This window comes from Equus quagga, chromosome 17, assembly GCF_021613505.1.
Source record: "Equus quagga isolate Etosha38 chromosome 17, UCLA_HA_Equagga_1.0, whole genome shotgun sequence".
In the NCBI taxonomy this organism is placed as follows: Eukaryota; Metazoa; Chordata; class Mammalia; order Perissodactyla; family Equidae; genus Equus; species Equus quagga.
In genome coordinates this window covers 15,438,330-15,453,734 of record NC_060283.1, presented here as the reverse complement: position 1 = coordinate 15,453,734, position 15,405 = coordinate 15,438,330, and the positions used below count along the sequence as shown (strand labels likewise).

General features: G+C 33.9%; 1 pseudogene; it reads right to left on the bottom strand.

Moving 5' to 3' along the window:
• Positions 1-7,005: 7,005 nt before the first annotated feature.
• LOC124229083 (olfactory receptor 4A47-like) lies at positions 7,006-10,553 on the bottom strand (annotated as a pseudogene).
• Positions 10,554-15,405: the final 4,852 nt, after the last annotated feature.

Sequence of the window (15,405 nt, the reverse complement as noted above, 5' to 3'; positions counted from 1 at the left end):
TAAATGAGCACATATATATGGTGAGTGACAAATAAGAATGTACAACTGAAATGTCACAATGTTATAAACTATTATGATCTCAATAAAATAAATAAAAATCAGGATATAAGTTTCCTCAGACTGTGTGACTTACCAGTGAAAAGGACTTATTTCACCATAGCATTAGCTCTTTAGCAATCCAGGCTAAATAAGTGAGGCCTAATCATGAGTTTATTTGACCACATGCTTCTACCATCATAGAGGTGGTTAATATTTTGTTTCCAGCCTGATTCAGAGAGCGATGATTTTATGATTGAGTTCTTTGTCAAATGAAACCATATATTCTGGCCTCTTTGTTATCTAGTTAACTATATTCCATTAATAAGAGAGGGAAGAATAGCATATATTGTCAGCATCTTTCTTAGCAATATCACCAAAAATATCTGGTGTGGAGTTCTGAATTGCATATTTTGAAGCTCATGGATTATAGATTATGCTAATTTTACATGTGAAAGGTGGGGCTTGGGTCACCATAGAAGGCTATGAAACAATATGAGCACAAACAGGAGATGGGGATATTGAAAAGTAGCAGAGTATTTGCAGATATTCTAAATGATCTGGGAAGATTAATGGATAATCTTTATGACTATGTAACACCAGATAAAGTTGTTCCACTTGAGGAGATGCTATGATTTCTACTACTATGATTTCAGAACAATACACAAGATTTAGTTATTTTTCTGCATTTCTGCCTTGCTCATTTGAATCCTTTTTTATACTTAGCCTCCTTATGATTAATATTAGAATGCTGAAGCATCAATTCTCTTCAATCTTAATGTGTGAAGCAATATGAAAAAAACTAAACATTTAAAGTATCTTGCAGATACAGACAAGATATATGCTTCAAATATTAACAAGTGTTGTCTGTGTGGAAAGAAGTGAAACAAGGTTTTTGTATTATTTTTTATTTTACTTTTTATGAAATTTGTAATGAGCACTATTAATTTTGAAAATGGTTGCATTATTTAAGAAAGAACCATGAGAAAACCATCCATTAACTAAAATAAATTTACAGTTAATTATAGTATAACTCATAGAACATAAATCTACAGTCTCAACAGAGACATTTTATATGCAAAAACTGAACATATATTTTCCTAAGAAATTATGAAAATCTTAAAAATATATTTTAAACAAAATATATATCTTGAAAATCTTAAAAATATATTTTGGTCATGGGATGTATTCACATAATAAATGTTTTTCATCACACACAAGTTATTAAACATGGGGAGAAATTTACTACAGTTAAAGAATCAGCCATGGCTTTCCTGGAAGGAACAATTCTTCACTGAAAACAGGTGATACATTTCTCTGCTGCCTCATTGTTTTCTTCTGGTCCAGAGATTTCTCATGACATTTTTCATCTCTCCATTTCTCACAGTATAGATTAAGGGGTTCAACATAGGGGTGGTAATGGTATAAAAGATAATGATGTGGGAGTCACAAGTGGATAAGGCTTTGTGCCTCCCTCCCTAAGATTCTTCAGGGAGTGGAGAATGACCCCATACGATATGAGGAAGAGCATAAGGATGAACACACAGATTGCCTCATCATTGGCAATCACAGTGACATCAATAATGTACGTGTCAGTGCAGGCAAGTTTTAATAAGGGGTACATGTCACAGAAGAAGTGATCAATGACATTGGGGCCACAGAAAGGCAGATTATAACCCAAGTGAGGTATAACTGTAGCATGCAAAAAACCTCCAACCCAAGCCAACAGAAGCAGCAGAACACTCATCTGTTGATTCATGACTGTCAAACAATGCAAGGGTTTACAGATGGCCATGTAAAGGTCAAAGGCCACTACCACCAGAAGAAACATGTCAGCATCACCAGATAAGTGCCATATAAAAAGCTGGTTCATGCAAGCTTAGAAGGAAATGGTTTTCTTCTCATGAAGTAAGTCTGTCATCATATTTGGGGTGACTGTAGTAGAGTAAATAGTATCCATAAGCACTAAGTAGCCATGAAAGAAGTATATAGTGGTATCCAGAGTTGGGCTGAGCACCACAGTCATGACAATGAGCATGTTGCCCAACATTGTCACAATGTAGACGAGGAAGAATACTACAAATAATGTTTACTGACCCTGGAGGCTCTGAGTGAGCTCCAAGAGGACAAATTCAGTCACATTGTTGGTTTGTTCCATAGGTTCTTCTGTATGTCTATTTCAGATTTAAGACAAAACTACCTGTAAATATGATTATTAGTAGTGACTTCCTAAAATCTTGAGATAACTTGTTTATTCACTTAACAGATAAGCACTATGATTTATCATGTTCCAGTATATTTAGAGATTATAAGAGTACAAGGCTGCTTTAAAACTGGTCCCTAACCTCAGTAATCTTTTTTGTAATTCAGGAAATCTTCCATTTAAAACATTTAAAAATTAAGATAGAAAACCTTTTGTAAAACTGCTCCCCAATCACATGCTATACTATACTGGGAAGGTTAAAAAATATCAGTTATTTGTGTTTCTGCTTGAGCACCAAGCACAATGTTTACAGAGTAGGTGTTCAGTAAGAATTAAATGAAAATATCCATAGCTCTCTATAGTATCAATAATTTTTCTGTGCACTAACTTACTTGTAGTCCTTTTTGTCTCTCTTCTTGCTTATGTGTAAGGCAAAGAGAAACAGGGACAACTATCTATCTGATAAAATAAAACACTTTACACAAGACTCCATCTCCGACTATACTGAAAACCAAAGGTGTATGGCTGCCCAAAATCTTTTGAACACAGCCATGTTGTTGATGACCCAGAGGATGTAGTCTCCACTTTCCTGACATAAAATCCAAATGACTACATTTTCCAGATCTCCACGACAATTGGGTGCAGACATGTGACTTGGATTCTGCCAACCAGGATCATATGTGCAAGTCTTTAAATTGGAAATTAGTTATCTGAGGCTGGGTTCTCATAGGGAGTCAACAGAGTCAGAGTCGTTCCTAGCTCAGGGCAGTGGTTGCACCTTTGCAGTTAGCCACTGCCAACGTGGTCATAGTGTCAGCAAAGGCAGCATGTCCTTTAGCAAGCCAGTCCTGTAAGATGTGCTTCTGCAAATTGTGCCTTATCATTCAGAATGGAATCTGTGACTCTAGTCCTTCCAAAGATTCTTTATGCCATAATTTCATATAATAAGTCCCTTCTAATTAATCTTTCCAGATATGATTCTGTCTCTTCAGATAAGAACCCTGACATATACCAAACTAATCTGAAATTCTCCATTTAAATTTATCACTCAGGTGGAATTTCATCAATCTCAGAAGCATTCCTGTTAACAAGCTGTCTTATTACAAACACATGTATTCTAAAGAATGTTACATGGAGATGATGGTACTTTATTGAGTAAATAAACAGATTCAATAACTGATTATCAAATTATTAATTATTTTTAAAAAATAAGAGCATCTATTTGAAGCAAATGTCAACCTAAAAAGCAAATTCACCTATTATTTCACCCTCAAAATGAGTTTATTTGGAAATAGCCAAAGGAATTTCAATTCAGGATGTGCATGCTATGGTGAACCATAGGAAAGCCAGAAAACAAGGGAGGGGAGTTAGCTTTCATAGAAGAAAAGGGGGAGTTAGGAGAGGCTGTTCTAAAAGAAAGTCCCTGGGGGAAAGTAATGGGGAGGCAATGGCTTCTCATTGTCCGAGCTGCAGCATTTCTTATTGGCTGGGTTGTTGCCAAGTGCGGAGAGAAATCTTCCCTCAGTAGTAAAGTAGTTTTACTTCCTGTTGAAGATGGAAGCACAGGTCTTTTCCTGTTTGCTGTATTTTAGGATGTATGATAGAGTGTGAGAGTTTCCTCTAGAGGCTTATGAACTTATTTTAATTATTCTTTTATTAATTTCCACAACACAGCAGTGTTATGAGTGAGGACACAGCAATTAATAAAACAGAAAAAAATTATGTAAAAGATCTTTCCTTATGGGCCTTACATTCTTATAAGAGAGTCAGACAATAAATAATGGGACAGTTTAATAAAGTAATTCTTATTTAGTTCTTCTAAGACAGCAAACAGGGTACTATGACAGAAAATAAGAGGAGGGATTCTAATATGGATAAAGTTATCCGAGAAGGCCTTTCTAAAAAGGTGATGTTTAAGCTGAGATCCAAGACATAGAAAGTTACAACCATTTGAAGCACTGCTACATGTGGTAAAATTAAGTAAAAATTAATTAAGTAAAACTTTCTTGCCTCACAGATGACATGATCTATATGTAGAAAACTAAAAATTTCACAGGAATTTTCATTGCAGTGCCATGTTAAAAGGGATTGGTTAGAGTGGGCAGACTTGTCTTGTTCCTGATTTTAGTGGGAAAGTTTTCAACATTTCAGTGTTGAAAATGATGTTAGCTGTGGAATTGTCATATATGGTCTTCATTATGTTGAGGAACATTCCTTCTATACTCAATTTCTTGAGAGCTATTTATCGAAAAGTGTGTTGAATTTCTATTCTAAATAGGAACTACGGAAAGAGAAAACTAAGAAAACAATACCATTTACAACACCATCAAAAAGAATATCATACTTAACAATAAACTTAACCAAGGATGTGAAAGGCTTCTACACCAAAAACTGCAAAATGTTACCGAAATATATTATAGAAGACACAAATAAATGGAAAGAAACTCATATACTGGAAGATTTAATATTGTTAAGATGTCAAACTACCTAAAGTGACCTACAGATTCAATGCAATCCCTTTTAAATCCCAAGTGTCTTTTGCAAACATTAAAAAATCCATCCAAACTTTCACACGGAATCTCAAAGGATGTTAAATAATCAAAACAATCTTGAAAAAGAAAAACCTAGTTGGAGATTTCCCATTTCCTGATTCTAAAATTTACTACAAGCCTATGGATACCAAAACAGCGTGGTACTGGCATAAAGATATACACAGAGACTAATGGAATAAAATAGAGAGGCTAGAAAGAGAACTTGGCATATGTTTTCAAAATGATTTTCAACATGAGTGCCAAGAACATTCAATGGGGAAAGGACAACCTGTAGAACAAACGATGTTGTGAAAACTAGATATCTAAAATTCAAGGAATGAAAGTGAATTCTGAACTTATACCGTACAGACATAAAATACTAGCTAAAACTATAAAACTCTTAGAAGGAAACAGAGAAGAAAAGCTTCAGAACGTTGGATTTGGCAATAATTTCTTGCATATGACACCAAAAGCACAGGCAAGAAGAGAAAATATAGATTAATTGTACTTTATCAAAATTAAGAACTTCTATGAATCAAATGACACTCTAACAGAGTAAAACGGTAACCCATGGAATAGGAGAAAATATTTTCAAATAATATATCTGATATGATATTAATGTGCAGACTATATAAATAACCTCTACATCTCAACAACAAAAAGAAAACAAACAACTCCATTAAAAGTGAACAAAGGATTTGAACTGACGTTTCTCCAAAGAAGATAGATAAGTGACCAGTAAGCACATGAAAGGATGCTCAACATCACTAATCATTAGGGAAATGCAAATAAAAAACAAAATAAAACACAGCTTCACACTCATTAGGATCGATATTATTTAAAGAAAAAAAGCAAATAGAAAGCATATGTAAGAGAGAATATGGAGAAACTGGTACAATTGTGCATTGCTGGTGGGAATGTAAAATTGTTTAGCTACTATGGAAAATGTCATGATATTTCCTCAGAAAATTAAGCGAATTATCAAATGATTCAACATTTCTACCTTTGGATACATATCCAAAAACATGGAAAGCAAGGACTCAAAAATCCTGCTATTTCTACACCCATTTTCATGGCAGTATTATTCACAGTAACCAGAAAATAGAAGCAAACCAAGTGCCTACTGACAGATAAATGTATAGACAAAATGAGGTATATGCATATAATGCAATATTAGCCTTGAAAAGGAAGGAAATCCTGACACATGCTAAAAAATAGAGCAATATATGACACATCCTCCTCAGTGAAATAAGCAGTCACAAGAGGACAAAGATTGTATGATGTAACTTACATAAGGTACTTAAAGTTGTCATATTCATAAACACTTAGTCAAATGTTGGTTGCCTGGAGCTCAGAGAGGGGCAATAGGGAATTATTGTTTAATGGATGTGGAGTTTCAATTTGGAGAAGATGAAAAAGTTCTGGAGATGTATGGTCATGATGTTTGTATAGCAAAGTGAATTAACTTAATGCCACTGAACTGAACACTTAAAAATGGTTAAAATTGTAAATATTGTTATATATGTTTTACCACAATTTAAAAAATAAATTTAAGAACAAAGGTGACTGCATTAATAGCCTCATGATGAGAATATAAACTATAGCAAAATAGCTCAAAGTGTATGCAAAGATCACTGGCTTCAGATATACTTGAGTAATTTATTTAAAAGGTAGATATGTCAATCCAACCACAGAATTACCAAATTTAAATCTCTATTTCTATGTCCTGATAATCTGCATTTTACAAGAACCCTAACTAATGTTGAAACTACATTAAAGTTCGCTAACAAATTGAGAAAAACACTAATCCAAATTAGGATATTTTTATAATGATTTATAATTTCCTTCTTAGACCTTTCCTGGAAGTGCCTATAAGATGACACCAACATACTTTTGACAAATATTTTTCATTTGGCCCTGAACCATAGAAAGTATATTCTTTTCTCTTCTTCATTTAAAGGATAAAGTCATTTTATATTGTTATAATTATTTCTCAGTCACTTTTTTTTTTTATTTTCCTTTTTCTCCCCAAAGCCCCCCGGTACATAGTTGTATATTCTTTGTTGTGGGTCCTTCTAGTTGTGGCATGTGGGACGCTGCCTCAGCGTGGTTTGATGAGCAGTGTCATGTCCGCGCCCAGGATTCGAACCAACGAAACACTGGGCCACCTGCAGCGGAGCACACGAACGTAACCACTCGGCCACGGGGCCAGCCCCCCTCAGTCACTTTTTTACTTCAGAACTGTGTCATAGTATTTTTCATCTCTAAATTTCTGAGTATGTTTAAGAAGTTTAACAAGGGAGTCATCATGCTATAAAACACAACCACTGCTTTTTCAATGGAGAAGGTGGTGATTAGGTGCAAACATATAAATTTGCAGGTCACAAAGACTAGGATGACCTCAGCGATGTGAGAAGCAAAGGTGGAGAGGGCATTGCATCTCCCTTCCAAGCTATAGGTCCTTAGAAAGTACAAGTTGACCACATAGATGATCAAGAGGAAAAAAATTAACAAGCAGATGAATCCACTTTTGGCAGCAGCAAAGAGACCAAAGGTATGATGTCCATGCAGGCGAATTTTGACAGAAGGTTTAAATCACACATGAATGGTCTATGACACTGGAGCCACAGATAGGCAGCCAGACTGTGAAGATGATCTGAATGGTTAAAAGAGGATAGCGTCTGGCTCATACCACTCGAAAGAGGAAGGCACTTCCTTGTCAATCATGATGATTTCATTGTACAGAGGTTTGCAGATGGCCACATAGTGGTCATCGGCGTCCACCATGGGCAGGATGATCCCAGCATCATAAAAAGATGCTCAGCAAAGTCTTGAGTCATGCACTTCCTGGAAGAGATGGTTTTCCTTAGAGTTAAAGTGTCACCTAGCATTTTAAGTGTCATGAGTAAAGAACAGCACCTGTCTATAGGGGATAAGTAACACAGGCAGGAAATGGAAGCACTACCCAAGAGTATAAAAGATGACCTGATGAATGAAAAAGATATATTTTTTCAATATTTTAAAGATATAAACTCCTCCTAAATTAATCTTCTTAAATTGAATCATTTAAAATAATAACTGAACTTTGTTTTGTCACTAACCTATTTTAACATCATTTAACCTAATTGTAAACTTACCTTAATTTTAAATTATTATTTTCTTATTTAAATTTAAACTTATTAGTTTATTTTAAACTTAATTTTGAAACATTTATATGTGAGGCTAGACATAATTCTGAAAAAGAATAGTAATGAAAGATTGCTTGTCCTATCATATACCAAAATGTGTTATATATCAAAGCAATAATATTTTGTACCAATTGGTATCTGAATAAAGACATCAACAAAATAGAATAGAGTCCTGGACTGGATCCAATTACATATGGGACTTTATAAAATAGCAGTCAGAATTCCAATTCAATGGCAAAAAGATAATTATGAAACTGTGAAAAGAAACTAAACTTTAGAAAAACAACTAAAATGCAATCCCCATGCAACTCCTATATCAAAATAAATTTCTGATGTAGCAAACATTTTAAAACAAAATCAAAACCACAAAAATGCTTAAAAAATAAATGCTAAATATAGTTGAAGGATATTTTGGTAAGAATGAAGTAGGGAAAGTCTTTCCCAGCAAGATACAAAAAGCTAAAAAAAGTTAAATACAATATGTAAAGGAAAAGATTTTACATATCAAAAGCATTCTACATAGTATAAAAAATTCAAAACCATAACACAAGCCAGAAAAATAATAATGACATAAACAATAATAAAAAGACTCATTTTTAGTATATAAACAACTCATGAAAATCAGTGTGCAAAAGATCAACAATTAAATAAAATAGACAAAAGGTGTTAATAGACAATTAATAGAAAAAGAAATACAAACTATATTAAATGTGAAAAGATGCTCAAACTCAATTATATCAAAATTATTATGATTAAATCATAAAAAATGAAATAAGTTTAATCATATATCGTATGCCATAAATATTTATCAGGTACTAGTTGTGGGGAACGTGGATAAAAGTATTCTCATAGATAGTGGGCAGGAATGCAGCTGTTAGTACAACCTCTGGGATGGCAGTTTGGCAATAACTGTGAGTACCAGCATTTTCTATACATACATCTGACCATTGATTCAAATACATACACAGCAGTTTCATTCTAGGAACTCATACTTGCACATAACCAGAAACATACTTATTGCAAAATTATTTGTCATAACAAAACGTGAGGTACAATATGAAGAGGGAGGCATGCATTAATTTTAGTATTCATTTATACGGCAGTATTATACAGTATGAGAAAAACTAATAATTAGATCTATATGGATTGGTATGGAAATATCTTCAAGATGTTGCATAGTAAAATCACACATTCACTACACAGAAAAAACCCACAAACATATTTGGATACATTTGCATTTGCAAAGATGATTACCTAACGAATCTTAAGAAACAGGTTAAGTGACTGCCTCAGGGAAGAGGACTGGAAATTATATTGGAGATAAATAGAAAATTTATTCTACACTTTATCTCATTTTGTATGGTTTTTGCTTTTACCACTTATTATTATTACACTTCAATTTTTCCTTAAAAAAACTAGAAGGATTATACTAAAAATTTTGTATATAATGGAACTGAAACTTCATAGGGAAGACAGAGTTTACAGCATTAACTATTTTAAATACTATAATAATAAGAATTAATTTAAAACGGAAGAATATAAATAGGAATAATACTAAGTCTCAGAAATTAGTAAAAAAGAGAAATGTATAAATTGATTAAAAGTTAAGGTAACTATATAAAAATATCCTCACTAATTCATTACATATTATTGACTCCTTGATATATAAGCATTACAACCTTCCAGGTGAAGTGATAAAGACCTTATAGACCTTATATTCTATCAGGGAGAGAAACAGTGATTAGTAGCACCATCACATTGTTCTTTCCTTAATTATAATTATCGTATATTCTTTGAAGAAAAGAATGTCAGTGTCAGATTTAAGGAGACTTCTGCGTTCCAAAGAAATGGACCCTAATTTCAAATATCTCTCTTCATGGTAGATGATGCACTTACTTACTAGAAGATATGACAGTTATTCTCCAGAGCTTCTTCATAGCATTTGTCATTTCTGAATTTCTCAGAGTATAGATTAATGGGTTCAGCATGGGGGTTGTCAATGAGAAACATCTTTGCAGGTCTTACATACATGAAAATACAAAGAATGAAGAAAAAGATAACCACAGTGATGTGGGAACCACAGGTCTGGAGGGCTTTCCATCTCTCTTCATGACTAAAGTTCTTTCGAGAGTGCAAGATGACACCATAGGAGATGGGTAAGAGTAGGAACACGATAGTGTAGATCAGTCCTCCATTGGCCACCAGTAAGAGGCCAATGATGTAGGTGTCAGCACTGATGAGTTTCAATAAAGGATACATGTCACACATAAAGTGATCAATGATATTGGGGCCACAGAATGGGAGCCCATAAATAGTGCTAAGTTGAATTACTGAGTGCAGAAAACCTCCAATCCAACACACTGCCAGCAACACAATACACACCCATCACCTCATGATAACCAAATAATGCAAGGGCTTACAGATGGCCACATACCGGTCATAGGCCATCACCAACAGAAGAAACACCCCTGATCCAGAAGAAAAATGCTCTATAAAGAGCTGAATCATACAATATTGGAATGATATGGTATTTTTCTGAAAGAACAAGTCTGAAATCAATCTTGGGGTAATGAAAGATGAATAAATAACATCCATAATTGATAGGCTAGCAAGAAAAAAGTACATAGGAGAGTCCAGGGTCTTACTGAAAGTTACAGTCACAACTATAAGCATGTTGCCTACCGTGGTCAATATGCAGACAAACAAGAAAATAACAAAAAGGACTTTCTGCCCTTTTGGATCCTGTGTGAGGCCCAAGAGGACAAAGTATGTCACAATGCTCCTCGGTTCCATCCAGTCTTTTTAGGTGCTGACTTCAGGTCTTAGAAGCAGTTTACCTACAAAGCAAGTTAGAAAACTTTTAAATGCATACTATACATTTACTATTTTATTTGTTGATTCACATTATAGAATGTGCAAAGGGTATCTATTTGTGTCAAAAGTGTTGTAGACACTGTGATTACCAAATTGATCAAGACACAGTTGCCTATGCTCAGTGATTTGATACATAAGGAGGGATCAGTCAATTTTAGGCTAATGTAGTAAATACCATTATACAAATTCACACAATTCTATCCATTATTCACACAATACTAAAGGTCACAGTGTAGGAAGATAATGATCAAACTGAAATCAGAGTAGGTTTCCCAGAGGAAGCAATGTTTTAGCTGAGTTTTACATGAAAAGTGAAAGAACAAGGGACGATGAGAAGAGAATTCCATGAAAAGGTGCACCATTCATAGTCACAAAAGTGTAACACTTGAGACCCATATAAGGTTATTTACATATTCAAAATGAGCAGGTCAAATTATTTATTTTAGGTCTCTACCATGGATCACCTCAGGTCTCATTGAGATCACATTTTTAGGGTCTTTAGTTGGATATTTCACTTTTGTATGACCAATAAATTCTGAAAAACTTCAGTTTTGTGTCTCTAGCCCCTATTTGACAAATGTGTAAATGCAACATCTCCAATTTTAGATGTCACTAATTGGATGTCAATTTAGTAGTTACAGAACTTAATTTTCCACAATAGACATAGATGTTCCTGATCTCATTAAATGGTATCACCTTCCATTAAATGGTTCAGACAATTAATATCACAGTGTCCCTCACTCTTTTATTGTTTTTGTATTACTTATTGATACACTTAATAAGTCTTGTTGACTGTGCTTTCTAATATGTCACAAATTTGATCATTTCCCAAACCCTGTTTCTTCCTGGCCCACTGCAATAGCCTCCTGTTAAGCCTCTCCACTTTCATTTTGCCCTCCAACAATTTCTTCTCCTGAAGGAGCTCAAAATACCCTTCTAAATCTTATTGTGATTATTTCAACTACTGCTCAAAACTTCTATATTGAATTCCAATCACATACTCAAAATATAATATATTTAATACTTATAGTAACAAGAACTGTAATCCCCATTTCATATTTGAGGAAACTGAGGCTCAGAGCATCTAATTAATTTTCCCAAGATCTCACATTTTTAAATAGCAAAACTATAATTGGACTCTAAGTATGATTTATCCCAAAGTGATTTAGTTTCTTACATAATGAAGAAATTCACACAATTGTGAAGCTAGTTCCCACTATTTACTGTTAACCTTACCTTGTAGTAGTTTGCCCATAATCTGAAGGAAGATTTTTTAACTCATTCATAGGGATCTGGAATTCTTTCATCCACTACTACAATAGAGGACAAAAGGCTGCATTATGACTGAGGATAGATTTTGTTTCATTTGGCTGTCCATTTTCTACATGGAGTTTCCTGATTATTTAGAAGATTGTTTTTATTTGCACAGAAGATTAGTTACTAGGATTTCCATGATGCATACAGAAAAACAAAAATATATCATGTTAGGATAATTTATCAAAAAGGCAATAAACCCTAATTTTACATAAGAATAGCTGCCAGCCAGGGAAATTTTTCTGGACTAACTTCTTTCCTGAAAACTTCAAAATAGAAAAATATCATTCACTTGTTTAGTACTTCTCATTCTAGCATGTTGATATAGTCTGACTATTGGACTTGAGATTTTGAGAGACATTCTTGAGCGTTTTTTTAATCGCATGCTTTAAGCAGAACTAAGAACCTCCTGAAAGTTCATAACAGTTCTTAAGAGGATAGTATCTTGTTCCCAACAGCAGAAAGGATCACTGGACATTTCATCTCTCTTGACCACACTTATAACTGAGTCCTGGAATTGGCATATATCCAAGACTAATTCTTGCTTAATTAAATTCACTGGCATTTGGCACAAAATTTAAAAGAACATTTGTATGTAAAGATAATATTAGCCCAAATCACAAAATTCACATCAGAAAGATGTAACATGGAGGAAAAAAAAAACTTTAGAACCATTATAAGACTGTTGCCAGTCAAGAATAAAATATCAGCCCCGTCATTTTATTCCAGTTAAGATTAATTTATCGAGTAATCCCTCACTTGCCATAGCAAATTTTTCTTTCCTTTTATTTAGTATTCAATTTATTCTGTCTTGAAGTGTGGTAAAATATGTTAAAATTTTTTGTCACAAATTTAGATTTAAAAACTAGTTCTTTATCCAATTAACAATTGCTTTGTAAAAATTAAGACCACCAATTTTATGCTAGTGTCAACTTAAAAAGCAAATTTGCCTGTTATTTTTCCCTGAAGATGAGTTTATTTGGGAATCGTCAAAGGAATTCCAATTTGGGATGTACATGCTATGGTGAACCATAGGGAAATCTGGAAGAAAAGAGAGGGAAGTTTGCTTTTATAGAAGAAAAATGGGGGTAGGGACAAGCTCTTCTAAAAGAAAATACCTGGGTAAAGTAACAGTTTAGAGAGGCAATGGCTTCTCATGGACTGATCTATGGCATTTTTCATTGGCTGGGTTCTTTCCACATGCGGAGGGAAATCTTCCCCCAGTAGTAAAATAGGTTTACTTCCTGTTGAAGATGCAACAACAGGTCTCTTCCTCTTTGGTGTATTTTAGAATGTACGATATGGCAAGTGAATTTCCCCTACTGGCTTCCGGACTCAAATTTAGTTAAACTTTCTTTTATTAATTTCCACAACAGGAACTGTGCTATGAGTGGGAACACAGCAATAAATAAAATCAAAATAAAGTCACGTAAATGGCCCTTCCGGCATGGGCCTTACATACTTATAAGAGAGTCCAACAATGAATAAGAGGAGAGTTTAATAAAGCAATTATTGTGTTATTCAGAGCTTCTGAGATAGCAAATAGGGTACTGTGACAGAAAATAAGAGGAAGAGTTCTACTGTAGATAAAGTTATCCGAGAAGGCCTTTCTTAAAAGCTACTGTTTAAGCTGAGATCTAAAGGATGGGAAGTTGCTACCACTGGAAGCACTGCTACATGTAATAATTTTAAGAAAAAATAACTAAGTAAAATTATCTCACCTCACTGATGACATGATCTATATGTAGAAAACTAAAAATTTCACAAGATTTTTTACTGCAGTACCATCTTGAAAAATAGTGGTGAGAACGGTCTATTTTAGAGGGAAAGATTTAAAACTTTCTCTATTAAACAAACTGTTAACTATGGATTTAACCTATATGGTATTTGTTGTGTTGAGATATATTCCTTCTGTACCCAGTTTCTTGAGAGGTTTGCATTATAATAGGATGTTAAATTTCTATACTATAAAAATGGCTCAAAGAGGAAATTAAGAAAACTATTCCATTTACAACAGCATCGAAAAGAAGAAAATACTAAGAATAAACTTAACCAAGGAGGAAAAAGGCTTATACTCTTCACAATGTTGTTGAACGATATTATAGAAGACACAAATGAATGGAAAGACATTAATGAACTGGAAGATTTAATATTATTAAGATGTCAAAATACCTAAAATGATCTACAGATACAATGCAACCGCTATTAAATTACAAAAGTATGTTTTGCAGAAATAGAAATATCCATCCTAAAATTCACATGGAATCTCATGGGACTTCAAATAGACTCAGAGTGAATGGATGGAAGGCAAAGGAGACTTCGAGATAAAAACAACAATGAGAGACACAGAAGGGTAGCATACAATTGTAAAAGGGACTTTCCCTCAAGAAGATATAACACTTATGAATATATATGCACCTAAAATGGGAGCACCAAAGTATATATAGTAACTCTTAACAGACATAAAGGGAGAAATTAACAGCAGCGCATAATAATAGGGAACCTCAACACTCCACTTACATCAAAAGATACATCATCTAGACAGAAAGTCAACAAGGAAATAGTAGAATTAAATGAAACACTTGATCAGATGGACTTAATAGATATGTAGACAGCATTCCATCCCAAAACAGCAGAATACACATTCTTCTCAAGTGCACATGAAACATTCTGAAAGATAGGCCATACGTTGGGAAACAAAAGAAGCCTCAATAAATTTAAGAAGATGAAAATCATATCAAGCACCTTTTCTGACCACAATGTTATAAAACTGGAAATCAACTACAAGAAAAAAGCTGGGAAAGTCAGAAATATGTGGAGACCAAACAACATGTTACTAAAATAGACATTGGATCAGTGGCAAAATTTAAGGGAAATTCAAATATACCTGGACACTACTGAAAATGGAAGACAACATACCAAGTCTTATGGAATGCAGCAAAAGTGGTTGTAAGAGAGAAATTCATAACAATACAGGCCGACTTCAACAAACAGGAAAAATATCAAATAAGTAATCTTAAACTACACATAATAGAACTAGAAAAATAAGAACAAGCAAAGCCCAATGTCAGCAGGAGGTGGGAATTAATAAAAGATCAGAGCAGAAATAAATGAAATGGAGACTAAAAAACAGTAGAGAGCATCAATGAAATTAGGAGCTGGTTCTTTGAGAACATAAACAAAATTGACAAACCCTTAGCCAGACTAAAAAAAAAGAGAAACTGCTCAAATAAATAAAATCAAAAATGAAGGAGAGGAA